General features: G+C 51.6%; 1 protein-coding gene across 3 annotated transcripts in view; it reads right to left on the reverse strand.

Moving 5' to 3' along the window:
- HDAC4 (histone deacetylase 4) overlaps positions 1 to 3,288 on the reverse strand; it is a 178,109-nt gene extending 174,821 nt beyond the window's left edge. Inside the window, exon 1 of one of the 3 annotated variants that reach the window (XM_058840650.1) lies at positions 2,698 to 3,288. The gene's annotated coding sequence lies outside the window, so the exon portion shown is untranslated. Of the gene's footprint in view, positions 1 to 2,136; positions 2,226 to 2,697 lie in introns of those variants that run through there. The other 2 variants (XM_058840651.1, XM_058840652.1) reach the window with 2 other exon arrangements.
- Positions 3,289 to 27,924: the final 24,636 nt, after the last annotated feature.

Raw genomic sequence — 27,924 nt, forward strand, 5'->3', positions numbered from 1 at the left:
AATCTGCATCCTTTCTAAAGCTAAGTCCTGAAGCAAAACAAACAAACAAAACAACAGGGAGGCGAAGTTAAAATTGTGAAGATTTTAAGATATTTTTTCCCTTTTAGAGCACCAAGGGCATAGCTTAATATCGAAACACCAGGAATCTGTCAGATGCCCAGGCTAAAACACGCCATCCAAGGACGGAGGGAAAAAGCAGCAAATCCTGGAAAGCTGCATCTTCCACATTTCACTTTACCCAGAAAATCTGCAGTCGCTAAAACTTACTCTTTCTAACTGGGTGGCATTTTACATTTCCAAATGTAATTGAGTGAGCGTGTTGCCATGGCAATAGCAGGGTTCTGCAATAACTTTGTTGCCTTGTAATTGCTGTATATTTGTATACAAGCAGCTGAGCTTTCTTTAATTCAATGCCCTCAACTCTTCCAGCGAGGCTGCAGAGCGACGGCGGCAGCTTTACAGGCTGAGAACTCCGAGCAGCGGTGCTGGAAACATCAGAAACGATTAAAACTCAGCGCCGCGACCGACCGCATTACACACACAAAAAAAAACCCCACCACGAAACCCTGCCAAGAACCAGATTATTATATAAACTTCAGAGCTCCTTAGCTTTTAAAAATGTTGCCGTTACAACAACGACAACAAACAACAAGAAAAAAAAAAAAGCACAATTCAGATAATTAACTCCAGGTAGATTTGGCAACGAGAGAAGCACTTTGAGGACAGGGAATAAATGCGGCACGAGTTCCATTTATTGACAGGGCATAATACCAGTAAATCAAAACGTGTTGGCCAGGGGATTATTCGCTCGCTGTGGCTCCCAGGGCCAAATGAAGGCTCGCTCCATATCCCCGGCCTCAGAGCAGCGCTGCAGGGACAAGGAGAGGGAAGGGAAGGGAAGGGAAGGGAAGGGAAGGGAAGGGAAGGGAAGGGAAGGGAAGGGAAGGGAAGGGAAGGGAAGGGAAGGGAAGGGAAGGGAAGGGAAGGGAAGGGAAGGGAAGGGAAGGGAAGGGAAGGGGCGCAGCACCGAGCTGCCTGGTGGGAAAGAAGCGAGAGAGCCAGTGCCTCGCCGCACGCCCCATCCCAGGGTTTTACAAGGCATTTTCACACCCTGTATCCACCCACACCTTCCCGACACGGATCCCCGCTCCTCGGCAGCGTTTTCAGAGCTGTAATCAAGCCCGGAATATGAGGCAAGGCTGGAACACGAAATCTGCTCGTACGGGCGTTAGCGGCGACGAGCCCGATTTATGCAAACCTGCCAAAACAGCCTATTGACAGGCAAAAAACGCCCCAAAACCAGCACCTTCCCCTGCCGCGGAGTGGGCGCACAACACAATTACGCAAGGGCTTTGAGCGAAGGGCAGGTTCCCTTCCCCTCCAGCCGCTGCCCAGCGCCCAGCACTGACAGCGTCAAATTATTGTTATGTAAATTCATCTGCCCCGCCGAGCTGTCACAAACACTCCGGAGAGCACATCTGGGGCGGCGTGCTACATTTTCGGGGAGCGCAGGGACCGCGCAGCATCTTCCCCTGATAAATCCCTGCAGCAAAACCCACACGCGGCTGCCGGGCAACACCTCCCTCTCCCCACCAGCCCCAAAGCTCGGCTTTTTCTGCTTCGTTTCGCCCCGCGCAAGCCGGAGGTTTCGCAGCGGCACACGTGCTTTATCCCCCCCTCCGACCCCCAAAAACGGAGTTCTGGCGGCGAGGCTGCAGCCCTGGGCCTCGGACCTGTCCTTGCCACGGCCGGGCTCCCCGAGAGCGCCGCGCTGCCGAGGACAGCACCCCGTTTTCTCCTGCCGGCCACAAAAAAACCCATTTTGGGGTTTTTTTTCCAGGAGGAGGTGGGTGCCGCGGAGCCCTCGGCCGAGCCCGGCAGTCCCGGGGCGCGGGGCGAGAGGACGCAAACTTTCCCCAAGTCCCGCGTTATTCCCGGGATTAGGACAAGGGAAGGCGGCGCGGGTAGAGAGGATGGAAGAACCGACACCGGGCCGCGGCCCGCCCGTCGCCGCAGGGCCCCGCCGCGGGCGTCGCCCCCGCCGCAGGGCCGCGCCCGCCCCGCCGGGCCGAGGGGCCGGGCCCCCGCGCGGCGATGCCCACAGCCCGCAGCTCGCTCGCCCCGCCGGTCACTCACCGCTGCCCGCATCGCCGCGCCGAGTCCCGCACGGACCGAACGCCGCCGCCGCCGCCGCCGGGGGGGGACGAGGCGGAGCCGCGGCCGCCCGGGCGGGGCGGGCGCGCGAGGGGGCGGGGCCGGAGGCGGTGGCGGCCCCGCCCGCCCCATTCACAAAAAAACCGGGCCCCGCGCGCTGATTGGGCGGCGGCGCTGCCAGTCACGCCCCCCCGCGCCCCGCCCACCCCGCCCGCCGCGCCCGGGCCGGGCCGCTGGCGCGCGTCGGCCCCGCCCCGCCCTGCGCGCCGTCCAATCAGCGCAGGGCTCAGGGCGCCGCGCGGCTCAAATCCGCCCGCCACCGCCGCGCGGGCGCCTCCGATTGGCCGCGCGAGCTGCCCGTCACCGCCCCCTCCCACACGGCCACGGCGCAGCGGCGACCAGCGGCCCCCGGGAGCGGCCCCGCCGGGCCGCGAGCCCGCCGGGCGGGGAGGCCAGCGGCCTTAAAGGGCCCGCGCCGCGGGCAGCCTGGGCTAGGCGGTGGGGGCGGTTCGGCTTGGCGGCGGCGGAGCGCCGCGTACTGACCTGGGCGGCGGGCGAGGCGGGGACGCTGCGCGGCGATGGCCCCCCCCCCGGCGCGGAGCGCGCCACCGACGGACTCAGCCTGTGACGGGTTCCGCCATCTTGGAAATTTTTTTTAGATGGGGGAGTCACGTGGTGCAACCATTTTTTCCCCGCGGCCAATCAGCGGGCGCGGGTTATTTATAGCCGCGCGGGGGCAGGGGACCAATCGGGCCCCGCCCCGTGCGCCCCCGGCCACGCCCCGTGGCGCGCGGCCCGTCGCCTTGGAGACCGGGGGGCGGAGCGGCGGCCGCCATGTTGGCGCCGAGCCCGCGGCCCCGCCGGGATCGAGAATCGGGATCGAGATCACAGGGCCGGGCTCCTGACCCCCTCCACCGAGGCCACAGCAACTGCGATCCATACCGTATAGACGGTATTGCCATAAAACGTGCAGCTTTGGGGTTTTTTCTAACCCTCCAGTGTTCCGCAGCCGCGATCCCGCTGTCCCTCATGGGCCGTTCTGTGTTAGCCGTCAGGTATCGCCTACAACAGCAAACAGCTGAGGCGAGGGGTAAACGACAGAAGGGGCAGGGCGTGCTTCAACGTATTTGCCTGAATTACCAAGAGGAAATAAAGTAATAAAAAAAATAAAAATATAAAAATGGAAAGGAGTTGCTCGGCATGCTTCCCTCTACCCCCGTTTTCACAGCGACCATTCAACATTTCATTGATTTTTCAGTTCCACGTGGAATTACCCCATTGAACTGACACATCTTGTTTTGCTCGTGCTTTGTGGGTTGATGCAGGGCCCAAAACTCCCCAAGTCCTGCTCCCAAATGCTCCGGATAATGGGAAGGAAAATACTGTGTTAATGGGTGCGAGGAAGCTCATCCCGTGGAACACAATCCGATTGAAACATCCCGCCGGCAATCCATTATTCCTGTTTCCCAGGGAAGCTGTGGCTGCCCCTGGATCCCTGCAAGTGTCCAAGGCCAGGTTGGACATTGGAGCTTGGAGCAAGCTGGGATAGTGGAAGGGAGATTTCCTGCTAAGCTTCCAAGGAGTTTCTTCCCATCCTCGCCTAAGGCAAGCTGAAACATGACATTCCTTATTTCGGCAGCCATCCCAGCACACTTCTGGTGGGTTTGATTAATTGGCTCTTGCTAAACTGTTTTTAAAACTTCCAGATTTCCCTTAAAGGGAAAAAAAAAAAAAAATTGAACTCATGTCGTTCAGCCATCTGGATTTACATGAATTCTGGGACCTGATGGGAATTGCTAACAACTTTGTCCCTCTCTCAAATTCTGCGTATACGTGGTAGTCTAGAAACACTGCTCCTTTTCTCTTTTACGTTTTTGGAGATCCTTACCACCTACATTTTCATTTGAAAGGGCCACCCTTACAAAAATCCTTGGCATATTGATCCGACCCTCAAAGGTCTTTGGGTTTTTTTCCCGTGTTGTCAGCAGGCTCCCAGGAAATACATTTCCCTGGAACACACACCTGAGAGCACCGCTGGCATGAAGAAGCCTCAAGCCGAAGCTTTTCTGTTTCATTTGAAGCTGCTCTGGGCTCATGACTTGTTTTTTGTTCTTTGGCTGGTGAGGTTTTGCAGAGTTGTTCTGCCCTCTTTATTTGGGGTTTGTGGACTCGGAGGGGTGAGTGAACATGTGCACAAATAACCTCCCAAATCGTGTTTCAGTGCTGAGAGACCTGTGGGTGGAAGGGCTCCAGGGCCAGAAGGTTCCCAAGGCACGGCAATATTTGCCAAGGCAACGGATCTGCTGCTGGTGGTTGGTGCAGGGCATGGCTGTGGCAGCATGGTGAGTGTCTGCCCTCAGCTGTGGTCCCCATTCCTGCTCCAGCCAGGGGGGGAATTTGGTCCCAAACCCTCTGCACATGAGTTACGACCTACCCAGCTGCTGGAATAGTTTGGAAACAGGAAACGAGAGGAGAGAACTGTGCCCTGGAAGTTGCCATGGAGTGTAAGTTCTGCCTTCAGGTTTTGATTGATGCCGTACCTGTGGCTGTGGGTGTGAGTACGTGTCTCTATTAATACCCAGTCTAGGCTAACCTGTGCATAATGGCAGAAAATTAAACCTTTGTCCTTGCTCATGGAAATTAGACCTCAGAGATTCACAAGGGAAAGGCTTCTTGCTATATGTTAAACCCAACATATTGGCTATAGCTGTATATAGTCTGGTTTTACTGTATTTGCAGCTGAGAAACTTACTCAGAAGCCACTTGAAGCAAAAAATAAAAATCTAAAATAAAAACCAACACCCTGGCAGAGCTAATTCATAAAGATTTAAATAAAAAGCAATTACAGAACTTCCCGCCTACCTCCACCTCATCTTTAGCTGAACTCCTTGTTTGTCAGGAATGATTCAATTTTTTATGTTCTCAAGCAGGAAACAGCCATCACAACACTCCGGCTAATTTCCCTCGCTAGTCACAGGGAGCTGGTGAAAGTAAAAGAGGGTGCTTCAGCTTTCCATTCCAATCCTGCCACTCCACAGCCTAAAAAAAAGGAGGCTAGAGTTAGGAGGAGAGCCAGCAGGAACTGCCTCTGGAGCCTAGACACCAAAGATGTGCCGGTGCCATTTGGGTCCTTGGAGAAAAGTCAAGCCTAAACACAGTTTCCAACCTGTTGATGGCTTCTTCTTCCTCCTGATCATTTAGTCTCCATCGCTGACCTCCCTTGGTTTTGCTGCCCCACCCACCACCCTTCTGTGCTGTATCCTCCATTCCCTGTTCTCCATCTTTCCCACACCACACTGGTTTACTCCTTTTTGCCATCGAAAGGAAAACCCTGTCAAACTCACCTAACTTACAGCACAGCTCTGATGAGACAGGGAATGTTAAATTTAACCTTGCCCCCTCCTGTGTTTTCCTCCAACATACCTTTTATTGTGGAGTTTTGTTCTGCTGTTAGTGTTTTGGTTTTTTTAATCCTGGTCGGTTCTGCTTCAGCTGGAACTCCTCATTCTCTCCTTGCCTCAGAGCTTGCTGTGAGCCAGAACAAGGTGGTTCTCCTCCACTTCTGAGCCCCCCACGCCCCTGTTTGGCTGCAGGAGCCTCTTCCCAGCTTGTCTGCACACCCAACACTTCATCATCTCTGCAGCACTCAGAGCCTGGAGAGCTGAAATCCTGAAGCAGTAATAGCCAGACCCTCAGAAACAAGTTATTGCTGTTGTTTTGGGCAAAAGCAAGTCCCTGTCCCCTGCCTTGGGGGGAAAAACGAGCAAGTGAAGTTCAAAGTGGAGGTCACAATGTAAAGTTTGCTCTCTTCTCCATGTTTACACTTTATTTTTGCTGATGGAGATACATTGGATTGCTGTGGCAGTCATTTCACAATGACTGAGTACAATATGCTTTTAAAATAAAACTGCTTGCTGAAGTTTGTTTTCAATATTTTTCTGGATTTCTATAAACTTCCTATTTATTTAGCAGCTATGCTCTCAACTATGTTATGGAATATCCTGACTTGGAAGGGATACACAAGGATCATCATCCCTACTGTAGAGAGAAAAATTATTCTGTGCCCATTACAAACCACAGCCCAAAAGGTCTTACAGTGTCATCATCCCTCAAAATTAAACTGAAGAATTAAGAGCATGAAAGAAATCTCTTTTCCCCCTCAACTGGTTTTTTTTTGGTTTTTTTTTTTTGCTTCAGTCAATTTTAGTAGCATACTGAGGCTTAAATTTAGATAAAAAGCAGAAATAAGTCTAAAATTAATATGGAATCTTTGTGAAGTCAAGGCTGGAATAACTGTTGGATAGGCTAAGTTTATTTGTGCTCATTTTCTGATTCTTAATATTAAAAAGAGGGGAAATGGGTATCAATTTATTATATTTATTTTCATCCATGGCAGCTGCTGGGAGAAAAATATGTGGTGGGTCTCTCTATAGTGGGAAACTTTGAGGAAATATTGATCCATTTTTCTATTCTGTCTCTTTCAACCAGGAAAAAAAAAATACCATCCAGGGAGAAAAACAATTAAAATCTAAATAAATGTAAGAAAAATATAACCAAAAAAATATATATATATAAATAAAAGAATTTGCAGCCTGGTCTCTGGGTGTTGGTTTTATATGAAGATACTGACTTGCAGCTGAATGACGAGTAGGATATTTTTCTACTGAAATATTGATAGCAGATTACACTAAACCACAAACTATCTCCAGAAAGCCCATCATTTCTAATCCTAATGGTGTTTTCTTTCCCTTGGCTGACTACTACATTCATGAGATGATGGCTTTATTCTATCTGGGGGAAAAACTTTTTACCATACAGCTAAATTAACTTGTCAAAAGACTTCAAACTTCGGAAGCTTTTACAGCTCGATTCAAAGCTATTATTCAGGATTGAATGAGAAGGCTGTGGACTGTAAAAGCTGGCAAAAAAAAAAAAAAAAAAAAATACAAATTTCAGCAGCATTCAGGAGCTGAATGGAGCTCTCACTTTTTGTTCAGGTTGTGTGTGTTTCATTGAGCCGTCTCGGAAAGAGCTGGATTTTCGTATTTTAAGGCAAAATGCTTCTTTCTGCTGCTCTGGAAGCTGTGACCCAGTCCGTGCTCTTTCACACACACTTGGTTATATTTAGTTTGTGCCAACCTAAATAAGCGTCAACCAGCTCTCCAGAAACGTGGGGAGCACAAAAGAGAACGGCCAGCAGCTAAATTGAGGCAGAACAAGAACACAATTAGACTTATTTTTATCCTTTTCTTTTAAAATCAGATCACAGACTATCTTACAGTCAGCTCCAGCTTTCTCATGCAAATAAAAATGCCTGGCTTCAGGAGCAGCCACTTCTAGATTTTGCAGACGAGGAGCAGCTGGCAGAGCTCATGCTTGGAGTCTTTCCTGTCGCGGATCCAATCTACTGTGGGACAAACCTGGAGTAAAAAGCCAAGCCGACAATTGCAGTCCCCAGAAGGGAACACAGGGCTCTCTGGGAGCATTCAAACATGTCCAGGATGTGGCAGGATGGGATCCAGGATGGCCAGAACGGGGAGCAGTCAGGATTCAGCCACAGGGAACACTGAGCACAGGAGCAAGCCTTAAATATAGCGTGTCACCAAGGCCTGCAGGGAGGTTTTGCTGTCCACCAGGGACCCACAGCTCACTCTCCTATTGAGGAACTGAATCAGAGGCCCTGCAGAGTTTGTGGAAATGCCCAGAGATTGCAGCATGTTGAAGTTCACATCATGCAAGCCCTGCATAGTGGTTCCAAGTCCACATCCCTCGTCTGCCTGGCAGGTTCCTCCTCCACAGGCAGGGACACCTTCCCCTGTCCCAGGCTGCTCCAAGCCCCAATGTCCAACCTGGCCTTGGACACTTCCAGGGATCCAGGGGCAGCCACAGCTTCTCTGGGAATCCTGTGCCAGGGCCTCACTGCCCTTATACCAAAGAATTTCCTTCTAAATCATCTTCCCATGATCTGAGTTTAGGTTTTGAGGGAACCAGCAGCAGAGCACCAAGGTGTTTCAGAGCTTGGCAGTCCAAGCCACTTAATGGCTGCCTTCATAATAAGGTACCAAGATGATCTCACAGTTTTAAGCAGTTGAGACTAAAGTTGCACTGATAGACAATGTGTGCAGACAAAATTGCATGGACCTTTCAAATTCCCAATTTTTCCCTCCTCTGTTTTGTTCCTCTGAAGGTCTTTTAATCTCATTTCATGTGGGTCACAGCATTTCCTGAATACCAATTATCTATTAAAAGGCACCTGTGCTTTGCATTTGGCAAAACCTCAGTCGACTTGTTTTCCTTTTCCTATGGCAAAACCAAAACCGCAGCCAGTTTTGGATTGGAATCCACTAAAGCACTGAAATACCTCAATACCTCAAATTTTCTCTATCTGCTTATCAAGGGGCAAGGAGGTTTTTCTTAATGCAAGCTCCTTAAATGTGATATCTTAAAAACTCTTGTTCCTTAGGAGCACCTTCACCGAGTTCTTAAAAAGCATCAGAGCAGAGCAAGATGTGCCAAGCAGAAGTGTCCGGAATAGCAACAGTGGCATTGAAATCATGAGAGGAATGTCTGAGAAGTCTGAAGGGTTATATTCAGACCCTGTTAAATAGCTGGGTGGGACTCTGGAATCCAGCCCTCACTTGCAGATACGTTGTTTAACAGAAGCACAAGAAAATGAGTGCTGGCCCATTAATGATAAAAATAAAGTTTAGAATGTATGAGGGTGAGAGGTCAAAGGAGTCAAAAACCTCTGCAGCTCTAGAAATGTCTGTGTGGCTATAAAACACGGGCTGAAAGGAGAGCTACTTCCCCCTTCCAGGATCACTAGGCAAGATCAGGCCTGTAAAAGACCAGGAGGTCCTTCTAGCTTTCTTCCACAAGGAAAAAAGAAAGGAAAAAAGGCAGACTTCCCATTCTGCAAAAGAGCAAATCACAGAACCCCTGTGGTGTCCTGGACTAGATCCAAGGACAGGACTGAATGTGATAGGATGGAAATTCAAACTGAAGAGTTGTTTTAAAAAAAGCTGTGAGGCCATGGGGACCAGCCCAGAGCTGGAATGTGAGGAGCTGATACATGGATCAATAACCCCACACTGCAGAGTGAGGGCTGTGTGTCCCTCCTTTTGGGAAAGGAAGGGTTTCCATAGGCTCCTCCAGAGGTGATGCTGCAATGGGACGTGTGTGCAGTGTGGCAGTGGCACTGGTTTAGGATGTTCACACTGTGATATGAGGAGATGAGGCACATGAACCTCGAGTCATCCTTATCAGAGCTGCTTATCAGGTGGCACATTAGAGACTGAGTTATCAGCAGAGCCTCTGTCTTGTGTCAGCACGAGGGGCAGGATTCTGCTCATACACAGAGACCGAGGAACAGCGATCATGTGCTGGCAAGTGTGGTGGTCCAGAACTGAGACGTGCTTGTGTGCAATGGGGAAGGAGATGGAAGGTGTTGGGGCTTTTTTTTTCCTGCTTTTCTGGTCAAGGGAATCACAGAATGGTTTGGCTTGGAAGGGACCTTAAAGCTCATCCCATTCCACCCCCTGCCATGGGCAGAGACACCTTCCACTGTCCCAGGTGCTGCAAGCCCCAATGACCAACCTGGCCTTGGACACTTCCAGGGATCCAGGGGCAGCCTCAGCTTCTCTGGGCACCCTGTGCCAGGGCCTGCCCACCCTCACAGGGAACAATTTCTTCCTCATATCTAATCAAAATACTTCAGTGGGAAGCTATTCCCCCTTGTCCTGGCACTGCAGGCCCTTGTCCCAAGTCCCTCTCCTGCTCTCCTGGAGCCTCTTTAGGCTAAAATGGGTTCTAAGCTCTCTCCAGAGCCTTCTCCCTGCTCTCCAGGTTGAACACTCCCAGCCTGCCTGCATAGGGAAGAACACTTTTTATCACCTGGATGTTGGTAAAGCCAGACCGCTCTTTCAGGGGAGATTATGTGTTAAATTATCCACAGTCTTGCAGATGCTCAGCTCTTTATTTTGGTCGTATATTTCAAAGAACTGTTTCTCCAGGAAACAGTGCAACAGCTGTGGCTGATAAAACTCCTGGGTGCCATCATTATCCTGTTTCCTGATAGACTGTCACATATTTACCATTGAGTTCTGGCTTGGAGGCTGGTGCTCTACAGGCAGCCAAAAGTAAAATGGAGCTAGATAGCCTTAACATGACAAAAGAAGTATTCCCAAGGTTGAAAAACTAATGGAACGGCAGTTACTGGACCAGAGGAAGGAGCTGTGCCCAACACAGGTACAAGAATATAGTTTGGATGTGATGGGGATCTGCAGTGATATGTTCTCCCATTCTTGGCCATAGGGATCTTTCCACAAGACTGAGGGTTTTGGAAGGTGGACTGCTGTGCCATCATGAAAGAAGTTCTCTGAAGATCTCTTGTGTATTTCCAAGCTGAATTTCCAGAGCATCCATCAGTTTGGGGTGCCTCAGTTATGGACTGTCTACAAATCCATCTCTGAAGTCACAAAAAAGTCAAAAGTCAAAAACCTCTCCTGAGGTTTCTCATCGTACAGAAACCGAAGTCAGACCTGGAAACCTCTTCAAAGACATGCTCAGTCTGTAGAGCATGTGAGGTCACAGCTTTGGCAGGATATGTACCTGCAGCTCCTGGCATGATGGAATCATGAAGGGTGGGAAAGAGCTCCAGGGCTGTCAAATCCAGCCCTAAACCCAGCACTGCCAAGCTCACCACTAACCCACCGTGCCACACTTCCAGGGACAGTGATCCCACTGCTTCCTCACATGTCTCTGCAAGGCAACTTCCCCCTGGAAATCAGCTTTCCAAGCCGTGACTCCCTCACTCATCCAAGATGCAAAGCCATCAGCGCTGGGGATTGGATTTCCTCTGCTACCTCAGGGGGCAGAGCCGGCTGCCGCCACCTGCCTTGCCAGCCCTTCCCAGCAGCTGCCTTCAAGGCTTCATCTCAAAACTGCAGGGCTGTTCCAGGGAGTCAGTGGGCTCTGTGAGCTGGGGCTGGTGGCGAGGATGCCAGGGGAAGTGCTGCTTTTGGGATGCACACACCTGAGCACCGGGGAACCACGGGAGCTTTGCAGCTTCGCCTCTCTGCCAGCCCAGACGGGACTCAGAGCAGCAGAGAAATTATCCCTGCTCCTGAGGCATCCCATCTTCCGTGGGTCCAGCAGGACAGTCCCCCTCACAGAACAGCAGCCTCCCAGTTGGGTTTAAAGAAGCATTTTTGCTCTTCTGGACTTGAGCCCAAAATCCCGCTTGGAATAACCCACATTCACGTCAGCAGAACTACCCCAGCCAAACAGAAAGTTCCCATTTTTTCTTCCCCCTTAATTAAACTGTTTTTCCCTCAAATCAAATGTAAGCCCTCTTCTCATTCCAAACTAAGAAAGATCTCAGGTGAATGATGCCAGTGAAATTAGAAACTGTCTTGAGACAGCTTTGCTTTTAGCAGAAAGTATCTTTTTTTCTTTTGTGGATGCCTCTTCACCGAGCTGAGTGTTAGAAGTGAAGTGGGGCAGGTTTTTAGGCTATCAAGCACGAAAGATGTTTTCTGTCTGCATTCCTTCTTCAGGAGAGATAAAACAAGCCTAGAGAAATGAGGATGCTGCAGCTCCTCATGTCATGGAGGGGAGACCATGCCTAAACACACCCATTATCCACAGCTTCTCTCTTCATTCCCAGGGCCACCATGAGCTTTGCTGCCAGAAACAAACCCTCCCTATCACTGCTGGGCCGCTTTGCTCATACCAGGTACTGGCATTTCCAGTGTTACTCATGCCCAGAAAGTCCCAACACCAGAACAGCAGTCCTTACAGCCAGCCCAGCCACCTTGAGGTCACAAAGGAACCATTTAGGTTGTAAATGACATTTGGGATCACTGAGTCCAGCTGTCATCCCAGTCCCAGCACCATGTTCTCCACTAAACCACATCCACGCAGCTGCTGAACGCTTCCAGGAGTGGTGACTCCACCACCGCTCTGGGCAGCCTGTGCCAACTCTTTGCAACCCTCCCCATGAAGAAATTATCCCTTATATCCACCCTAAACCTCCCCTGGCACAACTTGAGGCCGTTCCCACTTGTCCTGTCCCTTGTAACCTGACTCCCACCTGGCTGCTCTCTCCTGTCAGGGATTTGTAAAACCCTCAGCTCCCACCAGCCCTTAAAACACCTCTTGTTACAACCCTTAGCAATTTATTTCCATCCTGCCTGGGTGTTTTGCAGAGAAACCCTGGAGAATGACAGAAAACAACAGAGTTAAACGAATAGAGTGGAATTACCCATCTCCTGCTCATTAACTGGCTTCAGATGGTACCAGCTTGCTGGTGTTTTTTCTGCCTCTCTGGCAGGGAATGTTTTATTTGCTTAGTAAAGTTTTCACATGCAATATGTTGTTGCTGTTTTGTTTTGTTTCTGAATTCCCTTACCTATATATTTATTACAGACAGATATTATACCCTGGCAGTAAAGAAACACTGCAAAGTGCTAGTTAACTTCTCAGAGCTGCCTGAATAATTCCATAAATACGAGGGGACTGAAATGACAACAATAAAGGGATCTGTACTTTGAACAATAAATATGAACTGGAGCTCTGCTTTGGATTTGAGGCATGCTGCAGCTAATAGGTATTCAGCTTGTGTGGGCCACTGACATTTAAATAAACACATGTGCAGTCCAAGGGGGTTGGCTGCAGAGCCTCTTGTCAATTGAATCCAGCCCTGGGAACACTCAGAGAGTGGTTCAGGATTGCAGGAATTCCTGGGCTCTAGCCCTTGGTGGGATCTCTCCTGAAACCATAAGATGTCCTCTGTGGGGGAAAAAAATAAAGAAGAGGGGGGAGACAGGGAGACACAATGGGAATGAGGAGAGGGGGGTGGAAACCGCCCCAAAATATGTGGCCTCAAAGAAATGCTGAAAATATTTATAAGAAAAATGCCTGGCGGGCTGCCCGTGACAGACTGAAGGAGAGCTCAGCTCCTCAAGCTGAGATAGCTCAGCAACCTTAGCAGCATTCCTACACTGCCTTGGGAAAAAAAAATCACCTCCAAACAGGGCCATTTGATTTCAATTTGCAGAGCCAGGCCAGAGTGTACTCTGCAAACCCATTCCTGATGGGAGAGGAGCAGGAAGGATCCTGGGAGAACACCTTTGTGCAGCACCTGGAGCCTGCAAAGCCAGCTTTGATTACAGTGGCATCAGCTGCTCTGCAAAGGTAACCCTATAAAACAAAAATTATTTGGCAGCATCAGACACACAGAGAGGGACAGGGGTACGTGGTGCTCACCCTCGGCACCTCATAGCAAAAACTGTAAGGCCATAAAGTGTCTCCAGCTCTTGTATTGTGTGATTCTCATAAACCTTAAGCATTCACAGGTGAAATATTCTCCCTCAGTATTGCAGAAAGCATAATTTCATGTCCAGGTGTCACCTTTTCCATCAGCAGGGCAAACGAAGGATGACCCAGGGAAAAGGAGACATCAGCTCTGGGGCTGTCAGCCTCAGAATGAGGGAAGCGGTCAGTTTGAAAAATAAAATTTAAAAAAACCCAACAACAATAAAACAAACAAAAAAATCCAAAGAGGCATTAACTGAGCTACTAATCACTGAGTATAACATGGAGCAAAACAGTAGAGGCTGTGTAACAACATTACAGATAATTAGAAAACTGGGATGGAAGGATGCCATTCTTTTGGTAGCTGGAATCGTGGCTCCTGGGGAATGCTCTGTGGCCATCAGTGCATGCAGAATAGGGGCAGTTTGCTTGGTACCATGTGCCCTGGTTCCTCACAAACTCCCTCACCTGGGGTGCCTCGGAAATTAATCTCCCCTGGGATTGGAAGAAAGGTTCTCAACTGAGTTCCAAACTGGTAGGAAACAGGAAGGGACAGGTAGGAATAAAATGGTTATTTTTCACAATAGAGAGATTCGCACTGGAATCCCCAGGCAATTTGGGCTGTGGCATGTGTTGTTCTGAGAGTGTAAAGGATCTGGAAAAGGGGTATTTGGAGCAATTTGAAGAAGAAAAAGAAAAACATAGTGACTTAAAGTAGCAGAAATTAGTGAGAATTAGGAAAAAAAAACTTGAAAGGACTGTGGGACATGGCAGTAAAAGAGTGCAGCAACACAAAACCAGGCTGAGCTCACCAGAGCCGCTCCCTTTGTTATTGCCTCTCAGCAAAGAGAGAATCCAAAGAAACCTTCAGTTCATTCCCAAACAGTGAGCAAAGGAATGGACAGCTCCAAGGAATCATGGAATTACAGAATGGTCCCAGAAGGGACCCTAAATTCATCCAGTGCCACCTCCCTGCCATGGGCAGGGACACCTCCCACTGTCCCAGGCTGCTCCAAGCTCCGGTGTCCAGCCTGGCCTTGGGCACTGCCAGGGATCCAGGGGCAGCCTCAGCTGCTCTGGGCACCCTGTGCCAGGGCCTGCCCACCCTCACAGGGAACAATTCCTTCCCGATATCCCATCCATCCCTGCCCTCTGGCACTGGGAGCCATTCCCTGTGTCCTGGCACTCCAGGCCCTTGGGAATCAGGAGGTGCATGGTGGTAGCTCCTTCTTTACCACAGCACTCCCACTTCATGGTTCTGAAATGATACAGATTAAAAACCCAAGCAAGGCTGTTTTCCCCTGCAGACTGGGGTCTTTGCTTCCATACATACTTGTAGAAGCCGGAAAAGCAGGCACTCTCCAAAGGCAGTGAGAATAATGGAAGGCAAACCAACCAAAAACATCTCAAAAACAAAAACAGAGGGGAAAAGCCCAGTTCAAAGAAAAAAGCTGTGAAGCTGCAGCGTGCCGGGAGCCAGCATAATGCCTGTTTTTATTCCATTAAATGTCCTCTTTCCTCCAGCATCCCTTCCAAGCAGTGTCAGGGAGCAGAGCCATGGGAGCCCCTGGGCAGCTGCTCCCGTTCTCACAGCTCGACTCTGGATCCAGCCCTAATTGGGGCAGAAAGTGAAACTTTGACAGGAGGCTGGGAGAGAATGTCCAGCATGCATCCTTAATGCAGCCAGGGCTTCCAAAACAGCTCCTGCAAGCAGAGCTCCCAAAAACACCCTGATGGCAGGAGGCTTTAACATGCCTGCAACTTCCAAGGCATGCTGCTGGGGTAGGGAAAAGGAGTCTTTGCAGAAAGCAGATTTCCTCCCCCCCCCCGCAACTTTCTTGCTGGAGGACAATCAGAGAGAGAGAACCTTGGTTCTGGAAAAGAGTTTAGACAGATAAAACAAACAATAGAGCCACTGGAATCAATTGCTTCTCATTAATAGAGTAATTTGTGCCGTGTAAAGGAAATTAAAGATGAAATTATTGAACTTGTAAGAGGTCACCCTAAGCTTGGTTATTCTTCCCAATTATTCTGCATTTAAACAGGGAGGGCACATGGAAGAACAGGGACACAGCCCTGGAGAATCAGCATCATTCCTGGAAAGGGAGGTTTTGGCTCACCAAACCAGGGGCTCGACACCTGGATCAGTTGTTCTGATCTTCCTGGACTTCCCAAAATGTTTCCAGTCTTTTTTGCTCAGGGCTCTGAGGTGCCATGGGGTCAGAGGTCAGGTCCTTGCCTAAAAAGCCTTTTTGGAACATCACAGCTTCCTGGAGCAAGATCAGATTCTCCTGCCTTGGAGTATAAGGTTCAGTTTGTTTTCCTTCCGTGTTTTACCACACAAGCCAATTTCTCCATTTTCTCTGCAATGGCCAGAGAGCTGGAATTATCTCAGCTAGGGGAACACTTCCCTCGAGAACTGAAGAGAGCCAAATGCCCCCAAAAGATCATTTCAGCCCTGTGAGAAGCTGCTCCAACACCTGCAATGTATGTTGGTGAGGTACTGCTGTGCCTTGGGCTCTGTTTAAGGAGCAGCCTCGTGCTGGGGAGCGTCATGTAGATTTGTTTGCACTCAGCTGAGTTATTGCCAACCAGGAGGCTCTGCTTGGAATCCCAGGACTGTATTTCATTGTGATGGCAAGGTGATACCATTACACCAACACCAAAACCAACCCCTTCTCCTCCAATGGGAGGATTGCTGTTAGCAGGGAGCTCTGGGATCCCTGCCCACAGGATGAGATGCTGCTGTACAAACCACAGCAGCCAAGAAATTAAAAATAAGACTGTCCACTCTTGAGAGAATTGCTCCTTTCTACCCTCAGCAAGATAGAAAAAAAATTTTTATTCAAGTCAGGATTCCCTCACAGAGTGGCTGCAGCTGACTGCCTGTGAGAATTGAGGGAATTCTGCTGGAATGGAGAAAGGCTTGAGAATCTGGGGACAGGGAGTCAAATCAATCCCTTGCATGGGATTGAGACCAAACCAAGGAGCTGCAGGATTTTAACCTGGCAGGCTGGGAAAGCTGGGGGTGCTCACCTGGAGAAGAGAAGGATCCAGGGAGAGATCAGAGCCTCTTCCAGGGCCTAAAGGAGCTCCAGGAGAGCTGGAGAGGGACTCAGGACAAGGAATGGAGGGACAGGACCCAGGGAATGGCTTCCCACTGCCAGAGGGCAGGGATGGATGGGATATTGGGAAGGAATTGTTCCCTGTGAGGGTGGGCAGGCCCTGGCACAGGGTGCCCAGAGAAGTTGTGGCTGTCCCTGGATCCCTGGAATTGTCCAAGGCCAGGTTGGAAAATAATCCCCCCACTCAGAGCTGCAGCAATCACAGCTGATATAGGAGCTCTGAGGCAGAGAAACCTCTTTAGAAGCTGAAAGCTGCAGAGCAGCACTTCCCTCCCAGTTAATTTATTTCCAGGTTTTTTGTTGGGTTGGTTTTTTTTCTGAGCGGGATTCTCCTGTGATCAGCTATTCCTTGACAGTTCCCCACTTTCCATAAGGAACCAGGCTCCTAAAGCATTCCCAGCCTTTCCCTGGCAAGTTAATTGCAACAACGGGCTGGGGGCTGCTGCACTCCTTCCCCAGGCAGCCAGCACGGGAAGCTTGGCCACAGAAGTTGGGAAGAAGAGAGGAATAAATTTGAGGATTCACGTGGGAGCCTTGTCCTTCCCACTCAGTGGAGCAGTTTAACCTGTAGCCACCAGGCCTGACTGTTTCTTACCAGAGCTTTTGGCCACAAAAACCTGTGACCTCAAGGAAAAAAAAAAAAAAAAAGAAGGAAAGAAAAAAAAAAATCACTTCTAGATCACCCCAACAGCAGAAAATACACACAACCTGTATGGACCCCAATGTACCTGGACTTCCCTCTTAAGGATAAAGAGATTAATTTTCTAAAATTGAATTTACTGCGGAAAATTCCCTCCCCCCAGAAGATAATAAAAACATATGGGGGGGCAAAAAATATCAGATTTCATGTTAGCATTTTGGTTTTAGCAGTTCAGCAGTGAATCTGTAGATTGTTAAAACCACCAGCGATTGATTCTTTTATTACCAGCTACCTGCTGAGAGCTGCCTGTGTTGATGTTTCACTGACAGCAGAACACTTCCTACCCTGTTATTACCTGAAACCACTTGGAAAAATAACATATCCAGGAGGCTGCCATGAAGCCATCCTGGAGATGGGAGCTGCCATCAGTGATGCTGACATTTCAGGGGGTATTTAGGACACCACGTGGGGTTAAACCATCTGTAATGATTTAAAACATGTTCAGTCAATCAGGGCACTGGAAGCCACAGCTCTTTCCAGCAGGTAATGGTGGTTTTTTGTGACTAGATGGTAGAAACGGGGGCTTTATGGACACCCAGATCACTCTGGGACCCTTCCCTCCTCTCTGCCCAGAGGGCAGCCAGGAGGAGAAAAGCAGGGGGAAAGCAGGTGGGCATCCAGGGAAACTTCCTGGGGTTCCTTGAAGCCAAACTGAGCCCACAAATCAGTACAAGAGGGTTCCCCCCAGCTCCATCAGAACTACCATTTACCTGAAGAGTTTCTCATAAAGGTTGTCTGCACAGGTCCCTGGAGACATCCCTGTCCCAGATGGATCTTCAGGATGCTCTTCTTTCCAAGAGCACAGCAGCTCTAGCTGTAAAAACACAGTGTCAGCTTCATGGCTGGGCCCAGTCCCAGGAGCCTTTTCCAGCCTGAATGACTCTGTGCTTCCACAAAAAGCAGCTGTGAAGTTTCTGCTCCTCTTTTCCACACCTATAAATTCTGCAGGCTAAAGGGCCAGAAAAGATGAGCATCAGAGAGAGCCCCGCTCTGCGGCACCAGAGAATTCCCACAGAAGCACTTGCTGCAAAAGGACGGGAAGCAGACCCAGAACTGGCTACAAGGATGGAAAAGCAGGATTTTCCAAAGGGAATGGGGTGAGAAGGGATGCTATTGCCAGGATTATAGGCCTGAAGCAGCCAATGTGGTAAGAACAGCCTGGAGCAGGCTGCAGGGGTACTGGGCTCTACCAGGCCCACGGTGGGAATAGAGTTAGCAAGACAGAAACACTCAAGGTTAATCCTGAACATGCAACAATTCCTTTGAAAATGCTGGCTTCGGGGTAGAATTCCTGCAAATGGGGATGTCTTGGATGGACCTGCCCATCATCCAGGGCAGATGGAGAATGATCCCACCACCCTTCCCTAGGCCCAGATCCATGTGAACTCAAGAAGAGAAGCAAGGACCAAGGTTTTTGAGAGGGAAGAGCTGCCCTGTAGAACGGTGGATTGCGTGATCTGAACCTGAAGCAAAAGCTCTCATGTCCTCTCACCCCACTCCAGGCCCGTAACTCTGCAGGACATCGGCTCCCAGCAGCACAGGGAACAGCTCGAGGTCACACAGGGAAACCCTGCACGTGCAGGAAGGCAGGAGCAGGGCAGAAAAAGAATTTAAAAGCAAGAAGGAAAAGTATTAACAGAATAAATAAATAAATAAATAAATAAATAAATAAACCCCAAGTGGCAGTGCTTAATTGTTCAGTGTTTCAACTACTTTCCCCTCAGAAAAGAGGAATTCCTGGGGCTGGAGAACACTCCAAGGAGCAGGAGGAGGGTCTGATCCTCTCAGAAGCCTCTGAAGCTCAGCATCTGATTCCAGCTCAGTCCTTTCAAGGCATGGAGGGTCCTCGTCCCCTGTTCTGGCTTTGGGGGCTGCTTTCAGGCCAACAGGAGATGCACAAAGCCTGGAGTTCAGCATTCCCTACCTCCTGCCCCCCAGGTCAGTGGCACCCTGTCCAGCCTCAGCACATCTGTATTTCACGGGCAGGATCATACACTTCCACCCTCAGGGGCCCCAAGCCTGGCATGCCATTGAGGGAAGGAGGAATCCTCTGGTTTGGGATGTGCTGTTGAGGACCACTGCAGCATCTGAAACTGGAACCACCAGGAGCCATGCAGCAGCTGGAAGCCTCTTTCCAACATCTGCAAGAAGCGGAGGAGAGCCAGGAGCCCCCTGCACCAGTCCAGCACGGCTTGGAGTCTGAGCCTGGTGGTGTGAGGGACACCAAAGCCACACCTGCAGCAGCCCCATGAGCCAGAGAACCTAGAAGGGGATGGGATGCCTTGGGGGGTGTAGAGAAAGCAGCTCTGAAAACTGCATGCCCAGAGCAGCCTTCGCTCTTCCCTCCACCCCCTTCTTCCTGAGGATGGCAGAGCTGGGTTTATTCACCCCCTCTCCATCCATGGGCGTGCGTCAGCGGCTGCACGGGTGTAGGAGGCGTGCCTCAGTCAAATCCCAGCCTTTCAGCTTAATAACACCTCAGGGGGCACAGAAGAAAACAGCAGGGGAAATAAATGATCCGTCGATATAAACTGAAAAGGAAGGGGGGTGGGGGGGAAACCAAAAACAAACCCCGCCCCAAAACCTCCACAGCAGGAGGTGAAGGAATAAACAGTGCCTGGAAAAAAACACGTCAATAAATAATTGAATCTCATTTTCTTTGGCACGAGGCAGATAAATCTCTGAATGATTTGGATTGGGGGGGGTCCAAAATCTCATCCCATTCCACCCCCTGCCATGGGCAGGGACATCTTCCACTACCCCAGGCTGCTCCAAGCCCCATCCAGCCTGGCCTTGGACAGTGCCAGAGATCCAGGGGCAACCTGTGCCAGGGCCTCACACCCTCACAGAGAAGGATTTCTTCCTAAAAAAGGAAAATTATTAAAGATGGGTGGTTGATGGTGATGGAGCAGGGATGCTGAGCAGAAGCACAGGAAAAGGGGATTGGGCTGCACCAGTCCTGGGGGAAGGTCAGTGCCACCACACTCCACGTGTGTGCCACACAAAAACACACAACAGTGGGACTGGCCAGTGGAACCTCGTGATGAACATACCAAAAATGCCAGTGGTTTGCAGGGCAGGAGAAGGAATACAGTGAGCAGAGGACAGCAGACATTCCCCATGGGATGGGGGAGAGGATGTCAGCTCCCATATACACAGGATTCCTTTAGAGCAGGATGATGATGACCGTCCCTAGATGCTTTCACACCTGAGTGGCCTCACGAGGGGCAGCACAGCCTGGACAGACCCACATCTCCAGCTGGGGAGCCAGGAACGCTGGCAGGAGCCCGTTCACCTGGGATATTGAGCCACAGGAAAAGCTGTGCTTTGAGCACAGTGCTTCAGGAGGGAAGCACAGACCTCACGGAGGCCATCAAACCCCTCCACAGCAGGGCTCTGCTGCCTGTGCCCCTGCCCCTCACTCCACAGCCTGGCCCTATGGGTCGCTGTCCCTGCTGCAGCCGGGATGCTGCGGGCTCCAAAGCCGAGCCCCAGCCCAGGCTGGGCTCCCTGAGGCTGGCTGGGGGCTGCCAGGGCGCTGCCAGCCCTCCCGTAGCCGTCCACGTGCCGCCGGGCGCTGGCTGCCGTGCCACGAGGCGCCCGTGCTGCACAGCCCACGCTCCGGCAGGCAGATGATGTTTTTCTGAATGCATCCCCATCTATAATGAGACATTACTCACAAGCTGCGGAATAAAATGGAATAATAGCATCTCTCGGCGTTAGTCATGCCTTAAATGCGTACCTTTCAGAGCAGGAGGGGATTTGATAGGATAATCTTCCAAGAGACACGTAGGAAGCTTTCATTGAGGGACACGGCCCCATTGGCAAATTACAGCTTGCTGCTCGTCGTGCTGCTGCACTGAATGATGCTCTCAGGGGGGGACCAAACGTGGGGCAGGGGGCCCACGAGCCCCTGCAGAGCTGTTCGGGGCAAGACAAGAGGATTTAGGAGTTCTGCCAGCTCCAGGTGCCACAATTCTTCCGGCTCTCAGTGCCAGGCCATGGCTGACCACAGTCACTTCCCTTTGCCCTGCACTCCAGCGTCCTCGGTGGATGTGCTCCCCACCCAAACAAACCCTGTGTGGCTGGAAGGGAACACGGGCTGCTGCAGAAGAATAAACTCATTATTTCACGTGTGGAACCAGGCCCCAAAGCTCTGTCTGCCAGGAACGCTGCAGCCTCCCTCAGCCACCGTGCTCGGGATGCCAGAAGGGGCCAGGAGTGCTGCAGGGAAGCTGGCTAGGCTGGGAGAAGGCAGTTTTGCCCCAAAACCATGTCTGTTTGCACGATCCCCTGCCAAAAAGCAGGAACCTGCTTGTTGGGAGAGCCCAGCACCAAACCGGGCTCAGCACCGGCACCGCTGCGCTCTGTGCAGGGTCTCATCCCTCGTTTCTTTACCCACGTTTGAGGCTCGCTAAGGGCTGCCAGGTGATCTTTCCTGTGTGCTCCAGAAGATGGAGAGGAAATTTGGTTCCCAGTCAGAGGCACTTAAGAAGTTTCTGAGAGAGGAGCAATTTCGCACGGCGGTGCAGGGACATTCCTGCAGCCTCCCTTCCTCCCTGGAGAGGCTTCTGTAAGGGATGAACAAAACACAGCAGAGGAGCTGGGGTAAGGCCCAAAGCCTCCTGTCCTGCCCCAGGGAAGAGCCCTTCAGCTGGAGCTGCAAAGGCTCCAGCTCTGATAGAAAACACAGGCAGCCTCCAGGAGAACAAAAAACTCACCCCATGCCCTTCCCCAGGGGCTTCTTGTACTGAAAAAAGGGAAAAAACCTAAAACAACAAAACCACAAAAAAAAGCCAAACAAAAAGCACCAAAATAGGGTAGAGGAAAGCCAAAAGGGAAGGGAAAGAATCCCATAAGGATGTTGCCGTTCTCCCGGTGAGGACCAGTTCCACAATCCACAGGTTCCACAGGTAAGATGTGAGCAAGCCTGCACATCTGTGTGGCAGGGGATGAGGTCTGGGGGCCTCCCAAAGCCCTAGAAGGGGATTAAAGCCACCCTGTCTTCACATGGTGGATCCATAAAAACGCATGGTGCACAGCTCAGGTTCACAACTCTGAACCTCCAGTGGGGCCTCAAACCACCCCAAAGAAGCAAAGGTCTCCATTTTCCTATGGCACTGCTACACCTGCTACAACACCAGTGCAGAAATTTGGAACAGCAAAACCCAAAACACTCCCTTGTCCTTTTCCTTTGCATCTGGATCAAATTCATTTGGAACAGCAGCAGCTAATTGATGCCACAGAGAATTTAACAGCAGCACTGCTGAGCCCTGCACACCTCCCTGGTCTCTGCAGGCACATCAGGCCCTGGTCCCTGCTGCAGGAAGCAGGTGGGAGAGCAACAGCTTCCCTTTTATACTAAATCAGGGTGAAAGCAAAAAACTAAAAGAGTGCACGTTTCCAACCATGAGACTCCCATACAAATGGTCCCCACAATGTTTAAAGCATTTGGGCTCCTTCCTTATGCTGTTTCTAAGTTTGAAGAATGCCTGCTGGGGATGATTAATATTCCTCCTCCTACACTTACCCGTTACTCCTGACAGCAAAAATTAAAACAGGAGCTTCTCTTCATTCAACCCCGGCCCACAGGAATGTGGTTACATGGGGAGAAGCTGCTAATAAAAAAGGGGGAAGGTTTGTAAATCTGCTGCATTCACAGGCGGGAGAGGTGTGGCTCTCATTCAGCATCCCCGATGGATGGAAGTTCCCTCACCTGCTCCCGGCGGGATGCTGGGCACGGCCGCTGCTCAGACAGCTCTGGGGAAAGCAGCAGCAGGCAGCAGCTGGATCAAGCTCTCTGCCCACGGCATCTCACACACCACTTGTCACGGGCACTGCTGCCTGGGAGCAGCCGAGGGGAGCAAGAGAGGAGCCATCCCAGAGCTTCCAAATCCAGCTCTTGCACCTCCTGCACATCTCAGGTCACCTTTTCCCAGAGACTAAAGCCTTCTCCCCAGGCAAAGCCCTGTTGGCAGGTGTGCCAGTGGAGTGCCTGGACAGATGTTTCACACCTGGGCAGAAGGAGAGGGAACAGCTCGGTATCGATCACTGATTTTCCCAAGCAGCCTCGCCCTCTGCATCCATCCCTGGGTGCGGGATGCAGGGCAGAGGTTCAGAGCTGGGTGTTTCCCCTGTGATCCTGGAACAGCTTGGGGTGAAAGGGGCCTTTGAGGCTCCCCCAGTTACACAGGAGGCTGACCTGGCCTGCTGGGAGAAGCTTTGTCACCCAGGATCAGCCTTCAGGGAAGCCTTGTTCTGCATGTGGGGTGGCCCTGACCTGTCACTACTTCAAGACCTTCATGGGCTCCACTTCAGACGCTTTCAAAACCCATCAAAGACTCTTCAAGGTTGTCCAGCATCCTAAAATTGTGTGTTACAGGTACCCACTGCCATGCTCAGAAGGGTTTGTGCTCATCACATGCAGGCAGGGACCCCGAGTCAAAACCCCCAGCTGCCTACAAAAATGGTTCCCCATCAATTTGACTCATTTATTTTTGGGGTCAGGGACACTGGTTTGCCTTTCCTTTGTTCCTTTTGCATGGAAGGGCTGGGGAAGTCAATTTTCCCCCCATGCTTCTCCATGTGCCTTCGCTACAGCAGGTCTCCAAATACCAGAGGCCAGAGTTAACTCTGAGTCTGGAAAGCTTCAAGGGACATCGTGCAAGAGACACTTACACAACTCTAATGAGCCAGAGATGTCCTCAAGGAAGAAAAAACCCCCAAAAATAATCACAAGAAACCATGTTAATTGCAGCCCTATCCCTTCAATTAGCTTCCCTCCATTTAAAAGCAGGAACAAGAGATTAGGAATTTTAGGCAAGCCTAAGAAAACGGGTGTTCCACAGCAGCTGGATGGGGCTTGGAGCACCCTGGGATGGTGGAATGTGTCCCTGCCACGCATGGCAGGGGATGGAGCCAGATGAGCTCGAGGTCCCTTCCAAGCCAAAGCATTCCACGATCCCAAGTGTGCTGCCCTGGGAAGGAGGAGATTCCCAGCCCCACCCCCACGGTGGCATTTGGATGCCCTCAGACTCCCCAGGTCTCTAACAAATGGAGATAATCTCTGCCTCACACCGAGCACCTTCACGGGGCGGGTGCAGAGACAGCGAGGAACAGCGGCGTTCCTCTTTAATGAGGATAAAGATCAAAACCAAGTCAATTAAGTCTGCCGCCGGTGACATTCGTCTAAGCACATGAAAATTGGTAAAAGCTGAAGCAAGACAAGTTGTTTGAACTCCGTGGGCAGGATTATTTCTCTTTTTTCTTCTCTCCCCCCCCCCAACCCCCCATTGAAATTAGTTTTTCACACTGCATTTCAGCTCCGTTTCCCCGCCGTCACTGGGTAGGTTCGAGGGACATGTGGGACAGATTCCACTCGACAGTTTGTAAACAGCTGACGTGGGAGGGAGAGGGCACTCGAGCTATTGGGATTGTTTCCATTCAAACAATGTTGGAAATGAATTCCTCCCCCAGGTGCCCGCTCCGAGCCGCGCTGCTGCCCCCGCAGGCACAGATGTGGATGCGCTCGCAAACCTCGCCGCGCTCAGCAGCTGTAGCAGGAGTCAGCCGAGGACAAGGCGAGGAGTCGGGCGAGAAGGAGCTTTCCAAAGGCTCCTGCGCAGCCTCCCAGCAGGGACGGGATGGGAATTGGGGCTGAGGTGCGCGGGGTGCTCGAGGAACGGCACCCACAGCATCCACAGGCTCGAGGCTCGGGACAAGGTCCTGTCCGTGCTCCTTGTGTGTCCCTCCGTGACTCCACGGCACTCCAGCCTGCGCCGAGGTCCCAGTGCCCCTCTCCACGCTGAGCCCCTCGCTCTCCAGGGCGGCACCGGCAAACCGGAGCTTTCCTCCTCTGCCTCAGGGGAGCCCGAGTTCTTTCACCGGCCACAGCCCCCGGGTGCCAGCAGCCAGCGGAGGGAGGGCAGGAGCTCAGCCCGGACAGGACCCGAGTGACCATCCCGCAGTGCCAGGGACGCTGCAGCCCTCGTTCCTCAGGCTGGTTCTGCACATTCTCCAATACCCAGCCACAGCCGGAGCACGGTGCCTTTCCACCGAGCACCAGAGCTCTCCTCTCCCAGACTGGTGGGAATGAGAGGTAATTAAATGTTATTTCTCGCTATTATTGCTTCCCCTGCCTCTGTGAGCAGCTGTCTCTGGCTCTCTCTCTCGCATTTGGAGCTTGCTGGAAGCATCCCTGGATTGCCCTTGCTGCTCTCCAGCAAGCTGCTTTTCCCAAGGACTCCCTTCTGCATCTCCCTGCAGGAAACACGGAAAGCGCTGCCTCCTCCGCTGACTCATAATCCTTTCCTCAAACATACAGATTATTTAAACATAAGCAGGGATTTCATGCCGGGTTTCGGAATGCCAGGGCTGCAGAGCATTAAAATCCACCATCTTATATCCTCAGCACGCCCAGCCCCAACACCCAGAAACAGAACCATGGAACAACAACCACTTGCCCAGCCCGCAGACAGAGCCCAGCGCCTCCCCCTCAGTGGGAAAACACAGACACGGCAGCTCAGCCAGCTCCTGGCAGCAAAACCCAAACCCCTCGTGGCACTGGGCTGCAGGGTCACCTCTTTGACACCAAAAGACCCCCTAAGCCTGCTGAGGTTGTACCGTGGTGGGCCAGGGCTGAGCTTGCTCTTTCCCTCTTCTTGGCCTCCTGGAAGTCTCAAAAAATCCTCATTTCATCCACACCTGTCAGCAGGCAACAGTACAGGGATCCAGAGTCCAGATCCCTGAGAAAAAAAGCTAACTGGAATGCAAAAAAACCCCAACAAACAAAAAAAGCACTGTGGGATATCCCCAATTACAGGATTCAGGCAAACACTCCCCACTGCTCCCCCCAAACCTCACTCTCCCAGGAAGCCCATGGATCCACTCATCTCCACCTTCCTCTCCAGCAGGCCCCGTCTTTCCCAGGGAGCTGTTCCCCTCCAACCATCCTAAAAACCCCAGCAGGACTCCTCACCTCCGGCTCATACGGCTCCAGGAGCATTAACAGCCCCACAAAACAACCCCCAAAGCCTTGCTGCAGCTCTGCCCTTCCTTCTAAACCTTTATCCCACAGTTTTTCATTGGCACTTGATTACAGCCTGGGTCAGCAATGAGGCACCTAATTAACCCCTTCCAGGCACCAGCGAGGTGGGATGTGCTCACCCCCTCTTGTTTGGGGTGAGAGGGGTTTTTCTCCTGCCCTCTTGTGAATCCATCTCTGCCAACGCAGCAGCTCCACCGTGCTCGGGCAGCTCCTGGTGGCTCCCGGGCCACCAGACTTGATGGGATGGGCTGTGGGACGCCAGGGAGTGCTGTCACAGCTGTCAGAGCCCGTGTGCCCCGTGGCGTGGAGAGATTTTAGAGTGAAAAGAAGGAAAAAAGCAGCTGCGACTCGGCAGCCAGGCCACGCTGCTCACTGTGGTCACCATCACCGCTCCTTGAGCTGCCCTGCCCCAGGGCCATCTTCTCCATTCCCTGGGAATTTTACCTGTGGAAAGGTGCTCACATGAAAACCTTCTAAAATGTCTCCTTACGTGTGCTGTCAGTCCGTCCTTATCCCATTCCTGCCCTCGTTTGATCCCACTCGGTTTTCCCGACCCAGGAGAGCTGCAGCGCTCCCTCCCCTAGGAGAGGGACAGCGTTAATTGTCGCCTCTGTGCTCGCTCCTGCATTTTGTCTTCCATGGGTTTTCCCCAGCGCTTCCCCACCGATCCCTGAGTGCCAGGGGTGACTCGGTGCTCCGAGCAGCCGCCCCCCGGCTCATCCCCTCACCATCCCCTCGCTTTTGGCAGGGCAGCACGGTCATTGTCACCCGGCTCCAAACCCAGCATCCTTATTAGCAGCTGCTAAATTGCCGCTCCAGCTGCTGAATGGCAACAATTAACTCGATTAACATCTAAACAGATGCAATTTTTGAGGAAACGAACAACATTAATAACAACCGAGAGGGGAAAAAGCTGCAATTACAAATGCGCGGGGGGGAAAAAGCCCAGCCCTGCGCGGCTACAGCCGGGGAGCGCTGCTCCCAGTGCCCCTGGAGAGCTGGCAGAGCCCGGCCCTCTCTCCCGGAGGGCTGGCAGCTCGGAACATCCATCCTCCCTGCCGCTGCATGTGCCAGGGGTGCAGAACTCATCTCCGCAGCCTCTCCCATTGAAAAGGCGTTTCCTGGCAGGCAAAAGCTGCAAACCCCCATTAAAACAGGTCTGTGCCCTGCTCCGGCTTGGTGACCTTTGACTGCCAGGAGTGACCTCCTGCCTGAGCTCCGTGTAGGACACAGGGACATCTAATGGCAGGAGAACAACACTGCCAACAGCGCAGCTGAAAAATCGCGGCGGCGGCAGCGCGAAAATTGAGTGGAAAGAGCGAATTGCGAAGGTGGAGCTGGGGCTGTGCCCTTGGCAGCACCCCTGCAGCTCCCAGCTCCCGGGAACACCTGCGGGATGAGCTGCTGCTGCCTCAAACGTTCATGGGAAGGAAGATTTGTCTCTTCTAAAAAACCTTTATTTTTATATCCACAGCTACTCCCTGCCAGCTCGGGTCTCCCGACCTCCTCCCGGTGTGTTTGGGTTCTCACAAAGCAGCTTCCATAGAAACATGGAATCACAGGGTGGTTTGGGTTGGAAGGGT

This window comes from Poecile atricapillus, chromosome 5 (assembly GCF_030490865.1).
Source record: "Poecile atricapillus isolate bPoeAtr1 chromosome 5, bPoeAtr1.hap1, whole genome shotgun sequence".
NCBI classification, from domain to species: Eukaryota; Metazoa; Chordata; class Aves; order Passeriformes; family Paridae; genus Poecile; species Poecile atricapillus.